We start from the raw sequence: 19,861 nt of genomic DNA, 5'->3' as shown, positions 1-19,861 counted from the left end.
TTGTGATGGAGAAGAAATCTGAGTATAGTCTGACATATACCTTAAACTTTGGAAAATCAGATTTCAAAGAGTTTAGGAAAAAAAAAAAAGATGGGCAGGATGTCATGATCCATAATGTTTCAGTGCTTTCAAGACTGACTAGACATGCTCAAGAATGAGATTCTGGAGACACACTCACACACACACACACACACACACACACACACACACACACACACACACACACAAACCTTCCAATAAGATGGGGCAATAGGATTTGTCCATTGTGACCAATATAAAGAACACTTACCAACCAAATAAAATTCTGAAAAGAAATGGAAGCAAAACCAGGTTACAGAGAATTAATGAGTGTTATATGTTCCTGGACAATTAATACCCAGAATGATTAATCTTAGAGTGACCTTGAAAGGGAACCTCAAGGCAAAAAAGTAGTTTCTTTTTTATCTATATTGAGAGGAAATAAAGAAAGATTAAAGAAAGAATCAGATCATTTTGGAGGGTGGATAGGATGTTGATAATTAACTACAGAGATAAGGCAGAGTGACTTTATACATATTTTGTTTCCTTTTTCTATAAAGGAAAATGACTTTCACACTATAGATGGCAAAACAAAAATGATAATCCAAGATAACAGATAGAAAACTTTCAAGCCATCCCGGATTTTTTCAAATCACCTGCCTCAGATGAATTGCACCATGAGGTCTTTAAAGAATTCACAGATATATTTGCTGAGCCACTAACAGTGATATTTGAAAGATCATATAAAATGAGAGTTATACCTCACAATGAAAGGACAAATATCCCAGTTTAAAAAAAATAGGAAAGAGAACAGATCTAGCAATTATATATGCCTGACTTCAATTCTGGGGGAAATTTTAGAATAAATCATAAGGGAGATAGTTGGCAAGTATCTATTAAAGGAAGTGATAGATACAAAGAGCTGGCATGAATTGATCAAGAATAAGTGATGCTAGACAATTCTCACTATCCTTTTTGACAAGATTATAAAACTAAATGAAGAAAATGCATTTAAAGTTTGCCAAGATTTTAGCAGAGCTAAAAATAAAACACAGGTTTCCTGACTTCTAGTCCTGTATTCTTTAAGGAAGAAACAGCAGCAAAAGTGGAATAATAATGATGTCACAGTTATTGTCTTTACTGAAGAGTCCCTGAATGCTGGTGTGGATAATAAGTAGCAATAGAATATTGGCAAGGACCTCAAATTTACTTCTGGAAAGGTCCTTAAAGGACCACTATTCCAATACCTTCATTTTATAATAAGGATACTCAGAATTAAGTGACTTGTCCAGGACCACAGGTAGCATTAAGGTAATAAGGTAGTAAGGTAATTACTTGTCCAGGCAGTCAGTGAGAGAATGATTCTAATCCAGCTCCGCTAATTTCAAATTCAGTAATTTCCCTACAAAATTCACTGTCTTGCTTTATTAAAGGGATATTCTTCTGGATTAAAGTGCTTTGGGTTGCTTCATCACAATTAAATCTCAATGCATCCTTATCACAGAGGCTAACTGACATTTTATGTAACTATTTTGTCCAGCCTCAGTTACCACAGGCAAATTAAACCAGATTCTTTTTTCCCCTGATGCAATTAGGGTTAAGTGACTTGCCCACTGTCATACAGCTAGGAAGTGGTTAGTGTCTGAGGTCACATTTGAACTCAAGTGAAATAGAATTTCTACCTCCATCACTATTTAGTCCATCAACTAATAGAAAATGTGGAAAAATGCATTTTTACATCTTAATACACTAAGGAGTGCACATTGCTTGTCTGATATATACAGATCCATTCATTTAGTTAGTCAGTTTAAATATTTTGAATTTCTTCTAAATTATTCAGGGGAAGTTGAATCCATTAAAGCACAAAGCTTCACATCTGCCTGACTTTACTTCTTTTTAAAAAGAAAATCTAGTTAAAATGCATTTATTTTGTTAGTTCTTAAAAAACTTTTATTTAGGTTTATCTTATACACACACACACACACACACACACACACACACACACACACACAATCTTCTTGTTTTTATTTGATCTTTTCCCAATAATTTACAAGATGTTGCCTTTTATTCTATTTTAGGTTTGATGATTTGTTGATTTGCTAGTTGTCTTTTTTAAAATGTATTCTCAGCTCATTTTTCCTCTCTTTATTTTTGATAATACTTGATTTCAGAGAAATAAATTTTCCTCCAATGTAAAGGGCTAGAACTGAGCAAATGCACTTGGATAATGAAGTACGTGAGACTAATTGCCAATTGGAAGGTTCCCTATTAACTTGTTTGAAGGTTGACCCTCCCCAGCTATTCTGTGCTGACTTGATTGGTGGGACAAAGAGGGGGAAGTGACATGTGTGAGAGGAGTAGGAGGAGGAAGAGGAAAGTCAGTCTCTCCTGGCATTTGAGGGAGGAAGGTGTGTATGAGATTGCTAGACCTAACCCCCAGACCTTGATGATCCTGACTCCGGCTGATTTCTGGGAAAACAGAGTTCCAGCATTTTGGCGTCCAACATGGACCAGATATCCTACTTCTACTGAAGGCCTCCGGTGACCAGGAGATTAGGTCTAATAGACATATAAGGAACTTACCTTGTTAAGGACTAAACCAGCAATCTCTAATAGGTGAGAAGGGGCAGGTGTTAGGTATAGACATTCCCTCGACCTCAGCCAACCCTGCTCCAACCCCAGCCCCTGCTCCAGCCTCATCTAGTGCTATAGAGGATATAATTAAGATAATTGAGAAAGTTTACTTGTAATCTGCCTACAGATTGATAAACTTTTAGACACATTGAAACACACGTCCTGTTGGTTCTTAAAGGAAGAAAAACTAACTGTAGATAACTGGAAACTAGTGGGACTTGAAATGAAAGAATTTTATGCAAAAAATGGGTCTCATTCAATTTCCACAGAGATATTTTATATATACAACGTAGTTCAATTAGACTTAAGCTATCGAGCCAGTTATAGGAGAAGAAAAAATTTTAAAAATGAACAGAGGAGGAACTGTGAGGAAAAAAAAGATAGAAGATAAGCAATCTCAAAACCTTCCTGGAGGGCAAGGGGATATGAATGAGGAATTAGGGTGTGTTGACTCTGATTGTCCTGAAGAGACTTCAACCCCCCTACAAAGCAGATTATTGACCAGCCCACATCAACTCCACCTTTAGGGACTGAGGGAGAAGGAGTAGTGGGAGAGGTGGTGTATCATCAGCACCTCCCCCTCCAGCAATCACCAACCCCCATAACTAGATTACAGAAAGGGATTTATGAAGCGATTAAAGTTAGAAAAGAAATAGATAATGATTTCAAACTTCAAATTTTTCCTGTGATTCAACAGCATAATTCTGCAAGTCAAGAAAGTAGAAGATATGTTCCTTTTAATATGGATGTCCTTGAAGACCTGAAAATAGCTTGCACTCTCTTTGGGGCTATATCAAATTATGTTAAGATGTTAATACACAATTTGGCTTATGAAGCCTTAACCCCTAGTGACTGGAAAATCATTGCAAAGGTGTTCTTAGAACCTGGATAAAACTTGTGGTTTTCTGAATATAGTGAGCTCTGTAGGATTCAAGCCCAACAAAATAGTCAAAGTGGAGTTAATACTTCAATCACCTGTGACCTACTTACAGGTATAGGTTCTTATGCAGACGCTTCAGTACAGATTAATTACTCCATAACAGCATATGAGCAAATTGCTGCTGCTGCTATCAAAGCATGGGCTTCTCTCCCCAGTAAAAACGACAAGGGTGAGACCTACATAAAAATTGTACAGGGACCAAATGAACCTTTTGCTGATTTTGTGGCATGTTTGCAGACAGCTGTCATACAGACTAATGGTGAAAATGAAGTAACAGACACTTTGGTAAGGCAACTTGCTAGAGACAATGCCAATGAGGTTTGTAGAAGGATTATACTAGGCATAGGGATGCTCCTTTAGAGGAGATCATAAGACGCTGTGCCACAGTGGGCACAAATACCTTTTATAGCCAGGCTATGATGCAAACTTCCCAAGATCCCAACATAGGAAGACAGGGTCCCTTTTGGCAAGGGATTTCCAGGGAGACTCGTCAATGTTTTCAATGCGGTAAAGTAGGCCATCTGAAAGCTCAATGTTGGCACAGAGACAGAGTGAGAAAGCAGGCTGGGAGAACAAGACCCAAAACCCCATGTCCAAAATGCAACAGAGGACTCCATTGGGTATCAGAGTGTAGACTGATTCAAGGAAACAGGATGAGGGGCCCAGCTCCAGGGCCCCAGGCTAAAAAACACTTGGGGAATAATGGCAGCCGATGCCACACCCAGAGAGTGCCTCCAAGTCCAATACCCAGACATGACCAGGAGCCTGAGGGGAGAGGTATTACATAATCAGTCAGCCAGAAGCAACATGATGGGAGAAAGGGACTACAATTAGGGAGGATAGAGTTGTATGCAGCTGGGACAACTGAGATACCCCCTGGAGAGGTGAAATCTGTTCCTCTCCAACCTATGGATCCCTTGCCTCCAGGGACAGTAGGCTTGACCATTTCACCTCCTGAGAGTACTTACAAAACAGTGTTTATTCATAAACTGATGTGGGAAATTGGGGAATGTGTAGATAATATCCCAGTCACTAACACAGGTAGACAATGTGTGACTTATCAACCAGGGGAAGTAGTAGCATCGGGTTTATTGATACAGACCCCTAATAAGCAACCTGGTGACAGTCACCCATGTTCTGACTCCAAGCAGCAAAACCCAGGAATATACTGGACAGCAGCTGTGACAGCTGACCCACCTATGCTCACCATCCATATAAATGGCATACCATTAGAAGGACTGGTGGACACAGGTGCAGTTCGCACAGTCATTAAAGGTGCCCACTGGCCCAGTCACTGGACAAAGACTAAGGCAAGCACCTACATGTCTGGGGTAGGAGGATCAATAGCAGCTGAAGTTAGTGCTACCCCTTTAAGATGGATATTTGAAGGTGAAAAAATCCCCATCAATCTGTGGGGAAGAGACATTTTACAACAATTAAGGTTAACAATGAGTACTTCAGTTTTTTTAGGCAGGGCTGCTGTTGAAGGCCTCCACCACTTTCACCTGTTCCTATCCAATGGAAAACTGATACACCAGTGTGGATAGAACAGTGGCCCTTAGGTAGCGATAAAATTCAGGCCTTATTAGAGATAGTACAGAAGCAACATGACCAAGGACACTTACAACCTTCTCTAAGTCCTTGGACTTCCCCAGTATTTGTTGTAAAAAAGAAATCTGGAAAATGGAGGATGTTGACTGATTTAAGAAAGGTAAATGAACAGATGGAAACTATGGGAACTCTTCAACCTGGACTTCCATCTCCTACTCAATTGCCTAGAGAATGGCCTCCATGGGTTATAGACATTAAGGATTGTTTCTATTCTATCCCTCTAGATAAGGAGCATATGAAAAGATTTGCCTTTTCAGTGCCCAGCGTTAATTTAGCTGAGCCTTATAAAAGATATGAATGGACAGTTTTGCCACAGGGAATGAAAAACAGCCCTACTGTGTGTCAGATGTATGTTGCTGCTGCTCTTACTCCAGTAAGAAAAGCATTTCCAAAAGTAATGTTATTACATTACATGGATGATATATTGGGATGTGCACCTGAGGAACAAATGTTAGAAGCATGTCTACAAAAAACCATAGAAACACTAAGGAATTATAAATTGCACATAGCTTCAGAAAAGATTCAAAGACATGCTCCTTTTCAATATTTAGGATATGAAGTATATCCTAAGGTGCTTACAGTACAAAAACTCTCCTTAAGAACAGAGAAGCTAAACACCCTAAATGACTTTCAGAAATTGATAGGAGATATCCAATGGATGCGTCCCATGCTAGGCTTGACTACCTGTCATTTGCAACCATTATATGACATTTTAAGGGGAGACAGTGCTTTAAATTCACCACGCCAGTTTACAAAAGAAGCTCAAGAGGCTTTGAGAGAATTTGAACAGGCTTTATCCAATGTGGTTGAAAGAGTCACTCAAAAACCCTTGGAAATATCAGTTTTTGCTACACAAGAGGCACCCACAGCAGTCCTTCATCAAGGAGACAGTGTGATAGAGTGGGTGAACCTCCCAGCACAACCAGAACAAAGCCTTATTCTTTACCCAGTGCTTGTGGCTAGAATTTTATTAAAGGCCATTAAACGAGCAGTACAAATATCTGGGATAAGACCTGACAAGATATGCACCTTTTATACTAATGCACAAATTAATGTGTGCTGTGAAATCATCCCAGAGTGGCAAATTTTATTAGCCATGGCTTCAAATTTTACACATGGGTCTCCATTAAAGATAACCAGACTGTTACCTAATTGGCGATGGATTCTTGAAGAAAAGGTTTCTAAAGTTGCTCTTAAAGGACCAACTATCTTTACAGATGCCTCCAGACATAATATTTGTGCTGTATATTCTCGTGACTTAACTATAAAGAGAGTAATCAGAACTCCTTTTCAGTCCACTCAGCAGAATGAATTGTATGCAATCATTCTAGCTCTTACTTATTATCCGGGAGACATAAATATAATATCTGATTTGGCCTATTCATTAGGTGTGGTACAAAGAATTGCCACAGCCCAAATAAAATTCGTAGCCTCCAATATATATCAGCTCTTTAAGGTACTTCAAGGGTGAGTGAGAAAGCATCCAGGTAAGATTTATATTTTGCATGTCCACTCCCATAGTGGACTTCCAGATCCTATTTTTGATGGTAATTCAAAGGCAGATAGCCATTTAACCATGTTGGCCAATACTCCTTTATTTTAAAAAGCACAAGAATTTTATTCTAAATATCATCAGGCTGCCCGAGCTTTATGTTTACAATTTGGAATAACAAGAGAAGAAGCTAGGAGCATAGTAAAAGCCTGTACAGCTTGCCTTCCTTTCCATGCTCCTACACTCCCTCCAGGGAAGAACCCTCGTGGTTTGAGACCTAATGAAATTTGGCAAATGGATGTGACCCATTATAAATCTTTTGGTCGTCTATCTTTTATTCATGTCGTGGTAGACACCTTTTCAGGATTCACATTTGCAATTCCAGCAGCAAAAGAGACAGGCCGAGTGGTCACTGAATTCCTTATACAAGCATTTGCAATTATGGGTGTGCCACAAGCAATAAAAACAGACAGTGGGCCTGCATATAAGTGTAAACATTTTACACACTTTTGTGCACAGTGTAAGATTTTACATATCACAGGCATACCCTTTAATCCTCAAGGGCAGGCAATAGTAGAGAGAAGAAACAGAGATATTAAAACACTCCTCCAAAAACAAAAGAAAGGGGGAGCCACGGTAACCCTAGAGAACTTCTAAATTTAGTTCTCTATACCATTAATTTTTAAATTTTTGACAAAGATGCACTGGCTCCAGCAGACAGGTTTTATAACCCACTGGAAGGGCAGTGTCCAGTGAGAGCAGCTCCACTGTCCTTAGATAATCACCAGGTGATGTGGAGAGACCAGAAAGTGGTGAATGGAAGGGACCAGATAGGTTAACTGCTTGGGGGAGAGGGTTTGCTTGTATCTCCACAGATAGAGAAGGAATCAGATGGGTGCCAACGAGCTGTAGTCACCTTGTCCATCAGAGAGAGGCGGAGCAGACCCTTGAAACGAAGGAGAAGACCCAAGAAACATCGAATGGTTCCATTGATGACTGTGCCCACCACTGAAAGAACCTGGCAGTTATGGAGTTTGACTCATGGACATCAAAAATTGTTGGACTTGAAAACCCTCAGGAATCATTGGATTATCTGAGACATCATAAGACTGTTGCAGGACTTCAAAAACTTGTGGGGATCATTGGATTCCCTAACACGTGAAGCAATGGACAATATGATTGGTTTTGAACTATCTCTTGGTTGCTGAAGAAGGCATATGCGTGACTGATGTTTGCATACCCTCCTTCTAGGACTTCTGGAAATCTTTTACAAAACTGTGTTGATTTATATTGTTTGTTATATCGCTACTTGCATGTACAATTCCTGTTACACCACATTGAGTCTGCACTGACTGTGGGGAGAGTCATCACTATTAGCCTCTGTGTTATTGCTATGTGCTTGTGTAATAACTCCCATGCTGATGGGTTTGTGCATACTTGTCTCTTGTTTCTAATAAGAAACCCACTAGCAATCCACTTCTCTTTGGTGCTTTTCACCTCCCTTCCTGAGATGTCAGGGAGGGCGTGATTATCTCCTTTTTAGTGCTTTCATCTCCCCTTCTGAGAAGTCAGGGGGGGCGTGATCACCTCCTTTTTGGGGTTCTCACCTCCCTGAAAAGTCAGGGATGGCGCCACCACCTGTGGTCTAAAACAAAAAAAAAGCGGGAGATATAAAGGTCTAGAACTGAGCAATGCACTTGGATAATGAAGCACGTGGGACTAATTGCCAATTGGAAGATTCCCTATTAACTTGTTTGAAGGTTGACCCTCCCCAGCTGTTCTGTGCTGACTTGATTGGTGAGACAAAGAGGGAGAAGTGACATGTGTGGGAGGAGTAGGAGGAGGAAGAGGAAATTGAGACGCTGACACTGAGTCAGTCTCTCCTGGCATTTGAGGGAGAAAGGTGTGTGTGAGATTGCTAAATCTAATCCCCTGACCTTGACCGTAAAAGATCAAGAATAACAAGGTTTAATGATCCTGACTCTGGCTGATTTCTGGGAAGACAGAGTTCCAGCACTCCAACTTTTTTATTCTGTCATTTTTAATCATGTCTGACTCTTTGTGACCCCATTTGAGGTTCTCTTAGCAAATATACTGTAATGGTTTTCCATTTCCTCATTTTATATGGGAAGAAACTGAAACAAACAGGATTAGGTGATTTAAGCAAAATCACACAGCTAAGAAGTGTCTGAGGCCAGATTTGAATTTAGGAAGATGGCTCTTCCTGACTCTAGGCCTAATATTCTAACTGCTGTACCACTTACCTATCATACGACTCTTTAGTTGTATCATAATCTTTTATTGTCTACATGGCTTGTTCTTTGGTTATTACTTATTATACTTATTACTGAGTCTTTACATAGTCTCTATTTATATCTATCATATATTTTTGTATTAATTATTATTTTATTGCACTGCAGTTGGTAAAGAATGTGCTTAATATTTATGTCTTTCTACATTTACTTTAATTAGTTTATACCCTAGGACATCATCTATTTTTGAAAACATAATACTGCTACTGAGGAATATGTATATTTTTGGATGTTCTCATCCAGAAGACACCATGAGTCTTTCAAATCTTTTTTCAACTGTTGGTTTCATTTTAAATTTTTATGTGAATTTCTATATCTTTATTCAGCACTATCAGAGAAATATTAATCTCCTATAGTTATTTCATTATTCTTCATCTTTATTTATATTTTCAGTTAACTTTTTTTCTCTAGAAATTTATATGTTTTGGCACTTGATACAGTATATATATATATATATATATATATATATATATATATATATATATATATATATATATATATATAATACATGTATATACTGTTTATCTTGCCTTTATATATAATACAGTTTCTCTTTTTTATCCTTCTGGATATTGTATTTTTTATTTTTTTTTCCTTCTCTGACAAGAAAATTGCAAATACTACTTTAAAAAATAAATCTACAAAATTATTTTTAGCAAGGTCAAAAGTGTAACACTATTTCATTGCATTTTAACTTTTTTTCTTGAATTATTGCTTTTTTTTCCCTCCTGTCTTTAAGTTTCAGTATATTTGAAATCTCTTTGGGACTTGGGCTTATTCCCAGCCCTTTTCTCTTATTCTCTTTGCATTTTAGCCTTTTCTCTCTATTTTCAGTTACTGCTTCATACTTCCTTCCTTAATATCTGGACCTTTTCCTTTCACTACCATGAAACACAAACTTTTTTCTGCCCAAACCACTTAGAGTTTGGCAGTCTGGTCTCCTCTCCCTGGACCAACTTTTTTATTCTATTGTTTCTGATTCTCTGTGAACCCATTTGGGGTTTCCTTGGTAAAGATACCAGAGTGGGAGGCACTGGGACCCAAATAGATCTTTGCCCTGGATAAACTCTCCCTCCATGTAAATTCTCATTCCACCTAAGTTTTGGGGCCCCTTCCCCATCCGTGGCTCATGACTTAACTTCTTCCCCGATCCTCAACACTTTTGTGCCCTTTTTCTGATAAAAAGCCATGATATATCAAAGACCCAACGTTTCCAGGCACTTATGGGTTGGTGGCTGAGCAAGTTCAGCTTGAGTCACTACTATAATGGCAAAGAATAGAGACTTCCACGTGTTTTCCTCTGTTTTTCTTGTTCAACATACTTCTTCTCCCTTTCTCAGTTAAGTCAAAGAAGAACATCATTTGACCAGCTTTTTCTCCCAGTTGCTTATCATCCTCTACCAAATATATATGCAGTATAGTTTAATGGATGGTGAGCTGGAACTTTGACATACATACTGTAAAGAACACTTAACTCTTTACAAGTGGATAGTTGGCAGAGAAAAATAGAATTTTAGGCTTATAAACAGGAAGACTTGCAAATCCAGCTTACTAAATGAATAACTCTGGGCAAGGCAATTAAACCTCTTTTTGCCTCAGTTTCCTCATCTGTAAAAAAAAAAAAAGAGGATAATAAAAGTACCTTCCTCCAGTACTGATTATGAAAAGCAAATTCAGCTAAAAAGAGAAAGATTTCACTTTTTATCAATAAAGCATGTAGTACCGTGCATAGCACCTTTTGGGTACGAGTTTCCAGTTCTTAGGACATAGTAGGTACTCAATTAATGCTTATTTCTTTCCTACTTAACCTCTCAATGCTCTAGTAGACAATCAGAAACCAATGCCTGTAGATCTTGTTAAGTACAAGGAATTTCTCCATTGGGAGTTCTCTGAAAAAAAAGAAAAGAAAAGAAAAGAAATCACTGTCAGGTTAAAAAAAGAAAATCTAATTTTCTTGAAAATTGTTTCAAGCCTGCTTCATCTTCCTGGCCTTTCTTCATCTGCTCTCCCCATCACCTCCAAAACTTTATGCAATCTGTCCAGTATCATCACAATCAGCACCAGCATTATCACAGTCTTTAAGGTTTACAAAGCACTTTACACAGATTATGTTCAGCAGCTGGTGAAGGCAGCAGATAAAGCTCTGTTCCTTAAGTAAGGAAGTCCTAAATTAAAACTTGGACTCTCACACTTAGTAGCTATGTGACTCTAGACAAATCACTTAATTTAAGCCTTCCTTTCCTCAAATAAAAATCATTACAGTATCTACTTCCTTGGCCATTGTGAGGATCAAATGAAGTTAAAAAACAAACAAAAAAAAAAAAAAAAAAAACAAACACTTAACACAACACCTCTTACTTCATTAACACTATATAAATGCTTATTCCCATCTCTCTTTGCCCTCCCAACTAGTAATTCAACTGTCCAAGACATACTTTAAACTTATGTTTTCCTGATTCCAAAGGAGGGCTCTTGTCAAAATTTGATGATCATCCCTGAAGGTACTTTCATTCTAGGCAGAACCACCTCCCAGTTCAGTCCTGGAAACCCTTATCTTCCAGATTTCAACTGTTTAATGAGTCAAAGAAAAACCACCATTTGTCAGCTTTCTCATAACAGATTTGGGGCCAGCCTCCTGTGTGAAGGGATAATAAAAAAAGCCCCCTCCATTTCTACTTATTTGGGATTTGCAATCGAGCATCATCTGGGACTCTACAGTGCCATTCTTTTCATCTTGGTTTACAGAGGTACCTCTGCCATTCACTCAGGGATCGTGATGACTCTATAGATCACCTCCCTGTCACCTGTCACAAAACAAATTAAATCACCGATACTTTGAGATGCCTGGAGTGTCTCAGTGTCTCCAGAGCCAAACTGTTCTTTCACATCACTGACTTCCTGACTGTAGCTCTTCCCTGCAGTCCCTTACATTTAAAACATTTCATATTTCAAAGGCAGAACACCAGCTATGCAAATTTGCAAGCACCAGTTTTGATCGCATATGAATCACTGTGGGTGCACATTTAAGAAAAGTGTTATAAAGTGGGAGACATGTATCCTTTTATGTGTGGAGTATAATGAGTTGTACTGATTAGTCTAACTCACTGAGGCAAATCACTACACACTTTTAAAGGTCTCCTGTTCAATGCACCATAATTAAATTAAAGTTAAAGTACTGTAATTATTTAGAACATAGGTGCCATTTTCCATGGATCTTTGTGAACTGATAAGCTCAAAATGAATGCAGAGATAAAATAGTATTACTCAAGTTAACTGAATATAATCTTGTCTATCTTGTATTTGGAATAAAATTACTTAAGAGTCCAGGGGCTAATGAGAAATAAGATAAATCTTTTCTATAGAAAAGGCAATTTATGCTACCGAGGTTTAAATACTAGGACAATAAATTTATTGGTTATCTCATATGCATAAGCATATGTTTGCATACACGTGGTCTCTAGAGTGAACTTCTCAGTAAATCTAGTGGAAATGTACTAGGGCATTTTGTTGTTTGTTTGGCTTTTGTTTTGTTGGGGTTTTGCGGCACAGTGCATAGCCTTGGGCACACTAACTGTGAAGAAGGCAGAGCCCGAGGCACAGCAGAGAAAGTACAATTTGAAGAAAGGAGGACTATCTCTAGATCAGAAGTCAGAGAGCTTAGAACATATAATTACAATAGCAAGAAAATGTTGTACACATACACACTCACAGGAGTCATGGGGTATTTTTGCTGGCCAATCCAATGATTACTTTATCAGTACTGTTGGGTTGAAAGGAACCAACTGGATCACCTTGCCTCCAGAACATCTGGATCAGATACCCAACATTCTAAGTAAGTCTACAAATATCCTAAATATTTTCTCCAGAACTAGGCTAGGTCATGGGATGATAGACTCTGAGGAAAATGGATTACTTTTTTGGGTCCCTTCAGAAAGACCTGGTCTGTTCTAAAGGTTAGGGTCACAGGAGGTTGTAATTTTGTTACAAAACTTCAATATTTTACATTAATAAATTAAAAACAATTCCACTGGAGGTCCCCTGGATTTGGTCCCAGACCAAAACCCTTAAGCCTTCTCTAGGTTCATCTTTAGAGACCTGAACCTTCCTGGCTTCCTTCCATCTCTCCTTCCCAACAGCCCTTATTCCCCAATAAATTCACAAACTTGAATTTACAAAAGCAAGTCATGGGGAAAACAAGTTTATAAACTGCCTATAAATTTCCAGCTTTAAGTTTATAAATGTGGTTAGGTGGGAGAAAGGGAGGAAAGAAGAAGAACTGACTATCTTAAATAATATAGAGTGAACAATATAGGAGGACATGAAGACTGACTTCTTTCGTGTGGTCCAGAACTGGGATTCCATCCTTGAGGGTGGTCCCCTCTCCTAATGCAAATTATTCTTTTAAGACAGTTGACTAGAAAGTTGAAAAGAGAGGGAACCTTCTCAGACATCTCAAATAATCATTCATTTCAAAGGAAACAACTCCCGTTTTCATGACACTAAGACCAGCTCTTCTACTAAGATATTGCTGCCTCAACTACAAAATAGGCATGATAATGGTAATAACTTATTTATAATAATTTCTAAAGCACTTATGTGCCAGATGCTCTGTTAAACACTATAATAATCACATTTGAATAAACCTGAAAGGAGATGCTGTTATTATCCCCACTTTACAGATGAGAAACTGAGGCAAACAGAAATGAAATGACTTCTCCAGTGCCTCGCATTTAATAAATGTATAAGGCCAGATTTCAGTTTAGTTCTTCCTGTCTCTAGGCCCAAGGTTCTATCCACACACCAAGGGGACCCAGCAGATAGTAGATATTCTTCCTCTCTACACCTCAGGATCAGTCAGTAGAAAATCAGTAAAAAGACAGAAAATGCATATTAAATATTTTTTAAACCTGAAACTATAAGAAAAATTTAAATTCCTATTTGAATCTCTTTAATACATTTATCACATCCTACCTATATCATTGGTATTTGTGTATATGATATCACTGATCACAAGTCTGCAGAAATGAAACATATTCTTTGATGAATGGTATGACAGGAGAAGATTGGCAAAATATTTAGAGGTGGAAGAGACCTTGGATTTCATTCTTTTATGAAGGCAAACTAGCCTCTCTTTTGCCTCAATTCTTACCTAGCTTTGTTTTGTGTATGGGCTACCTATTTGCCCTTGACTTAGCTTTTAGTTATTGAATGGGTATTGCTTCATAAGACCTGGGAAAGACCTTAGCTTAAAAATGCCAAGGTCTCCCACTACATCTGGGATCATGTTCAGTTATCCTGATCTGTTTCTTGCCACTAGATTCTGATGACTGGAGGAGAAAGAAAGGCTTTTTTGCCTTTGCACAAGCTCTGCCTTAAATCCAATTCACTTGCAAGTCAAGACATTACCCTCCCAATGGCATTGTTCCTCTTTGATATCGAAGGATGAACATCAAGATACATTGTGCTCGTTTCTCAGATGAAGAAGCTGAAGTCCAAGATGCTTAATCAGCTTTCCCAAGGTCACACAGCTTTTAAATAGCATCACCAAAATTCCAATCCAGGTTTTCCAAATTCACTACCCTTTCCATTCTACACAATATAAAACTCTATGGATTGTTTTTGAACATCTCAGTGCTACTTCTGGATTTTGAAACAAAATAGGGGTTTCAAAGGATCCAGTACCCAGAGCAATGGGGCACATTTAAAGCTTTTGCTTTTTACTGCCTAATGGGATTTTTCCAACTAATTGCAGGCTCCCTATAACTTTCTACCAGGAGACAAGAATAGCATTAAGATCCCAAACTCCCATCTAAATCTGAGACTATGGAGATTTGACAAGGCTACCCTCTGATCCCAGAATCCTAGCCCTAAATGAGTTGCCTTTCATTAAATTCATCAGCTAGGAGATTTTAATCAGTAAATGCAGATCATAATAGAGCTTGAAAAACAGGCCTAGCAGCAGACAGGTCTAATCGTTACAAAGACCAGTCAACTGTGAACCAAGCTCACTTATGTTTTAATTTAAAATTCCAGTGGAATTCCTAGTAAAATACTTATGAGGTAGTCTCTGCTAGAGAGTTATGTCCTTTTATTACCCAGGACAGTCTGTAAAATAGATCGCAGCAGTTTGCTGTTTTAATTACACAGTGATATATACTCTACAGTACTATATAATCCTTGACATGGTACTTTTGAAACACAATAAGATAGAAAAACAATAACACCACTAATTCTATTTTATAGAAAACTTTCAAATTAATTGGTATAACAGCATCATCTGTTTTTGCTTTCTGGCTCATTTCTTCTATGTGGTTTAGAAAAAGAAAGAAAAGCACCTTACTGAACTGAGATGAAGTTAAACAGTCACTAAGAGATAATGGCTTTATATCGGGGAAATCCAGTGGCAACAATGCTTTGCCATGGGGACTGTTACACAATCAATTGTTTTTGTGTTTCTTTAATGGGCTTCATGGGCAGAAAGATAAACTGGTTGGGTTCAAAGGACAATGAATTCATTAAAAGAAGTTCCTAATAAAAGTGATTCAATCTTCGCATTTAGCTTTTAATACAAAAATTAATTAACATTTGCATTATAAGACCTGACCTCCCCAGGGGAATATAATCAATTCTTCCCAATTCAGGATATGTTCTGGGCAGGACATAATTCCTTATTGTGACTATAATCAATCATGTCAGTGTTGCTGGGCAGCTACTGTAAATGATGAACAAATTCTTAAATCTGAATCTCCCTTAAAAATGGCTGTCAAATGAATAGTATATAAATACAGCCCTTCAGTAGGGAGATGTTTAATTATAATATTGATTAAATTATGGCAATTCCTGGCAGAATACATGACTATGGAACATTCTCTGGAAAGAATACAGGACTACCAAAAGGCATAGCTCAATTCTGTATATGAAATTTCACCAAGGAATTTGTTTAATTCCAGCAGCATCTTGCAAAACACTTCAATTAAAGAATAAGCAAGATGCCAGAGAAAAATTCATTTCTTGGAGGCTAGAAAACTTGAAAAATTCAGTCTGTGAGATTTTAGGTGATGTAAGAATAGTGCCTATTTTTAAAGATTTTTTAAAATTTGAATTAATTAATATAAAGGACCATTGTTCATTTTTTTTTACTACCGTCCCTCCACTTACCCCTATTAGTTGATTTTAGGTGATGTAGGAATAATGTGTGTTTTTATTTTTAAATTTTGTTATTTAATATAATCATTGCTCCCCTTCTCACCTACCCATCCACCCTTACTCCCATAAGTCTTTAAGATCTGCTTGTATCTATACAGACAAGTACATGCTCTTCTTCCAGACAACATCCCCCAGGAGATTCTGGGGCAATGAATAAATGGCCCCTAATAGTATCATCCTAGGATGATTTCTTACCACCAAAATAAGTACAAGAAAGGAATAATAGCCCAAAAGTTGTAAAAAAAAAAACACCAACTCATAACTAGTGCTTTATCTAGAAACAAGAGCTCTAAAGGGTTATTTGGGTCTGATGCTTTCACCTGGTATGAATGATTCGGATACTAGTATGGGAAGAAAGCCTTTATATGACTTTATAGGGAAGACAAATATAAGCCCTGAACAATATATATGCATCATCTTATTTGCCCCAAATCACACTTCTGCCATTCCATAGGATCCATATTTATTATTTACAAAGGCAAAAACAAACTGAAAAAAGAAAAGACAAAGAACAAGATGGTTAAATGAACTTCTGGTATCTGGTTTTCAGCCCCCACTAAAAAGAAGAAAATAGGGGGAGTAATTTGGGGTAGTTTTAAACTCAAAATAGGAAATAAAAGAAGAGATGATGCAAAATATTCCCTCAGTTCTAAAAAAAGACAACCTAAGTCAAATTTTAGGGACTCACGAAAAGGTAATTCAAGTTCAATTCATATTATATCTGGAAGGGACATCGAGGATCATTTTACTCACAAATAAGGAAACTTAAGGCCTAAAGAAGCTAAATTCTTTGTCCAGGCCACACAGGTAGTAAATAATTATCTAGCTCCAAAGTCCTTACCTTTTCAACTATTCTAGGCACATTCTCAGGAGCAGCACTAGACAAAGGTACTACAAAGGCAAAAACAAAAAAGTCCTTGAAAAGCTTAGGTTCTACTCAAAAATTCGAAATGCCATTTCAACAAGCTGTTATACTGAGTTAGCATATATAAAAACTTTGCAAATCAGCTATATAAATAATTTTATTTTTATGCATTTATTTTTTAATGAGCAGTTAGGAGAAAAGGAGCAAAGGGAGCAAAGGCAGAAATCAAAGTGCTATGGGAAAATTGGGGGAGAACTAAAGTAGAGGAATCAGGGAAGATATTCCATAAGAGGCAGCATTTACACCAAACCTTAAAGGAAATTCAGGATTCTAAAAGGTGAGGTTGAGTGACATTTGCATTCCCAACATGGAGAATAGTGTAAATGAAAGGAAATGGGAGAGAGAGCTGTATTTCAACTGGAGTAGAATATAAAGTACAGAGTGTAGAGAAAAGTCCTGATGGTGAAAAAAGGCTGGAAAGATAGAGTCATATTCTGAAATGTTTTAAAGTACTAGGAGTTTTTATTTCATCCTAATGTAACCCTCTAACACCTTTATTCTCTACTTCTATATCTCCTCCTATATATGAAATTCTAATATGTGCATTCTATCTCTTCCTATACATGAAAAAAATAAAATTGACTAGTTATAATTTCATAGCAGCATAGTAACATGTCCTCTTTTAAAAGGAAGACCATAAAATTCATTTTATTTTATGAACAGTATATGTTCAACAGTATATATATATATATAAAATTTGTGTATATAGAGTTGCACATATATGTGTAATGTGTATATAAGGATGTGTACATCATACAAATACAAATATACATATAACTGTGTACAAATATGTATATATATATATACATATATATATATATATATATATATATATATATATATATATATATATATGGAGAGAGAGATATTAAGCTATTGGGAAGTATAGAAGTATACAGATACTGAGATACATAGAGATTTACATGATTTTTCCAAAGCCGCATATCATAGTAAACCCCAGAGCTTGTATCTGAATCAAGATTTTCTATTCAAAATCCAATTCTCATGCAATAAATATATAAAAGAAAAGGAAAAATTTTACTCTCAAATGTACTGAGTTTTGCTTTGTTTCATTTTAATACTACAAGCAGACTTGTCATTTTTTAAACAGCCTAGCTTGAGACAGAAGAAATATGTATAGGTAATTATCGAGAACATCTTTGCCACTCAGATAAGTGTTATGTCTGCTTTGTTTTATACAGAGTCACACAGAGAGAAAGCACAATGAATGATTCAAGGCTCCCCCATCAGAAGTGGAAGGGGCAATTTAGCCAGTCCAGGGTATGACCTAGCTCATACCACATATTTCAGGAGATTCAGGACATTGCTTTTCCCGGGATGTTTAGGAAGCCTGTCATTGAGTTGTCAGCTACAGAATGCCTTGGAGGGAGTGTTTCCTTGATATACAGGACTCACTTCTGGGAATTCTCACTTCCGAACACTTCAAATCAGAGACTCAAAGAAGTGTGGAATGTTTATTCACAGTGTGTTCTCCCTTTTAGATAGTTTATCCTGAAGATCCTTCGGTTGGCAGGTTCCAAATTAGGGAGGAGGGAGGTAAGAACTCTGGATATATTATTCACAATATTATGGCAATTCATTTTTCATCATCCCCCTTCCAGTCATAGAGAGACCAAAGAGAGACCCTCAGGGATATGGTGAAAGAATCATTCTTGCAACAGTTCTGAGCCTCTGACAACTCCCTACTCTTCCTTATAAATCATAGTGGTTGTAAAATATCATTTAAATACTATTTTTGGAATAATTTATTGGATTCTTCATGTACTCTATAAGTCAGAGATTTTTTTTTAAAATTACATTTTATTTATGTGCTTTTATATTTATAAATAAAGTAATATAAATTGTCAGGCCCAAACAATACTCCTAAACAACAAAGTTACTAACACAGTTTATGATCTAAGAGACTCCCCAAACAGTTCTTAGGATTTTGTTTTATTTTATTTTTCTGCATCTTTGTCACAAACAATGAAATGGTTGATATAAACAAAACTGGAGTTTGTTTTATCATTGAAGAACCAAAGTAGCTAAAACCACTAAGCAATTTATAATCTTAGAGGACACAGGATTTTAAAACTGAAAGAAACAGTAGAGATAAAATAAGAATTATTAATCTAGGTTCTGAGAAATTTATTAAAATATTTAATTTTCCCAGTTACATGTAAAAATATTTTTAACATTTTTTTAAAATTTCAGATTCTAAATTCTCTCCTCTTCCCCTTCCTCACTTCTTGAGGATGCAAACTATTTGATATAGATTATATATGTTCAGTCATGCAAATCATATTTCCATATTAGTCATATTGTGAAAAAAAACACAAAAAAACAACCAGAAAAATAAAGTTTAAAATAAAAAATATTAGTTCAGTCTACAGTTAGACTGCATCAGTTTTTTCTCTGGAGGTGAATCACATTTTTTATCCTAAGTCCTTCAGAACTGCCATGGATCATTATATTGTCAATAACAGCTTAGTCATCCACACTTGATCATTGTACAATATTGCAATTATTGTGTACAATGGCATAATAGTACTCCGTCACAATTATATATTATAATTTGTTCAGTTATTCCTCAATTGATGGGCATTCCCTCAATTCCCAATTCTTTGCCACCACAAAAGACCTGCTATAAATATTTTTATGTATTCCTTTTGGATTTTTACCTTTTTGGGATACAGACTCATCATGGTATTACTGAATTCAAG

The sequence above is a fragment of the Sminthopsis crassicaudata genome, chromosome 3, assembly GCF_048593235.1.
Source record: "Sminthopsis crassicaudata isolate SCR6 chromosome 3, ASM4859323v1, whole genome shotgun sequence".
NCBI lineage: Eukaryota > Metazoa > Chordata > Mammalia > Dasyuromorphia > Dasyuridae > Sminthopsis > Sminthopsis crassicaudata.
This window is presented reverse-complemented; position numbering follows the sequence as displayed.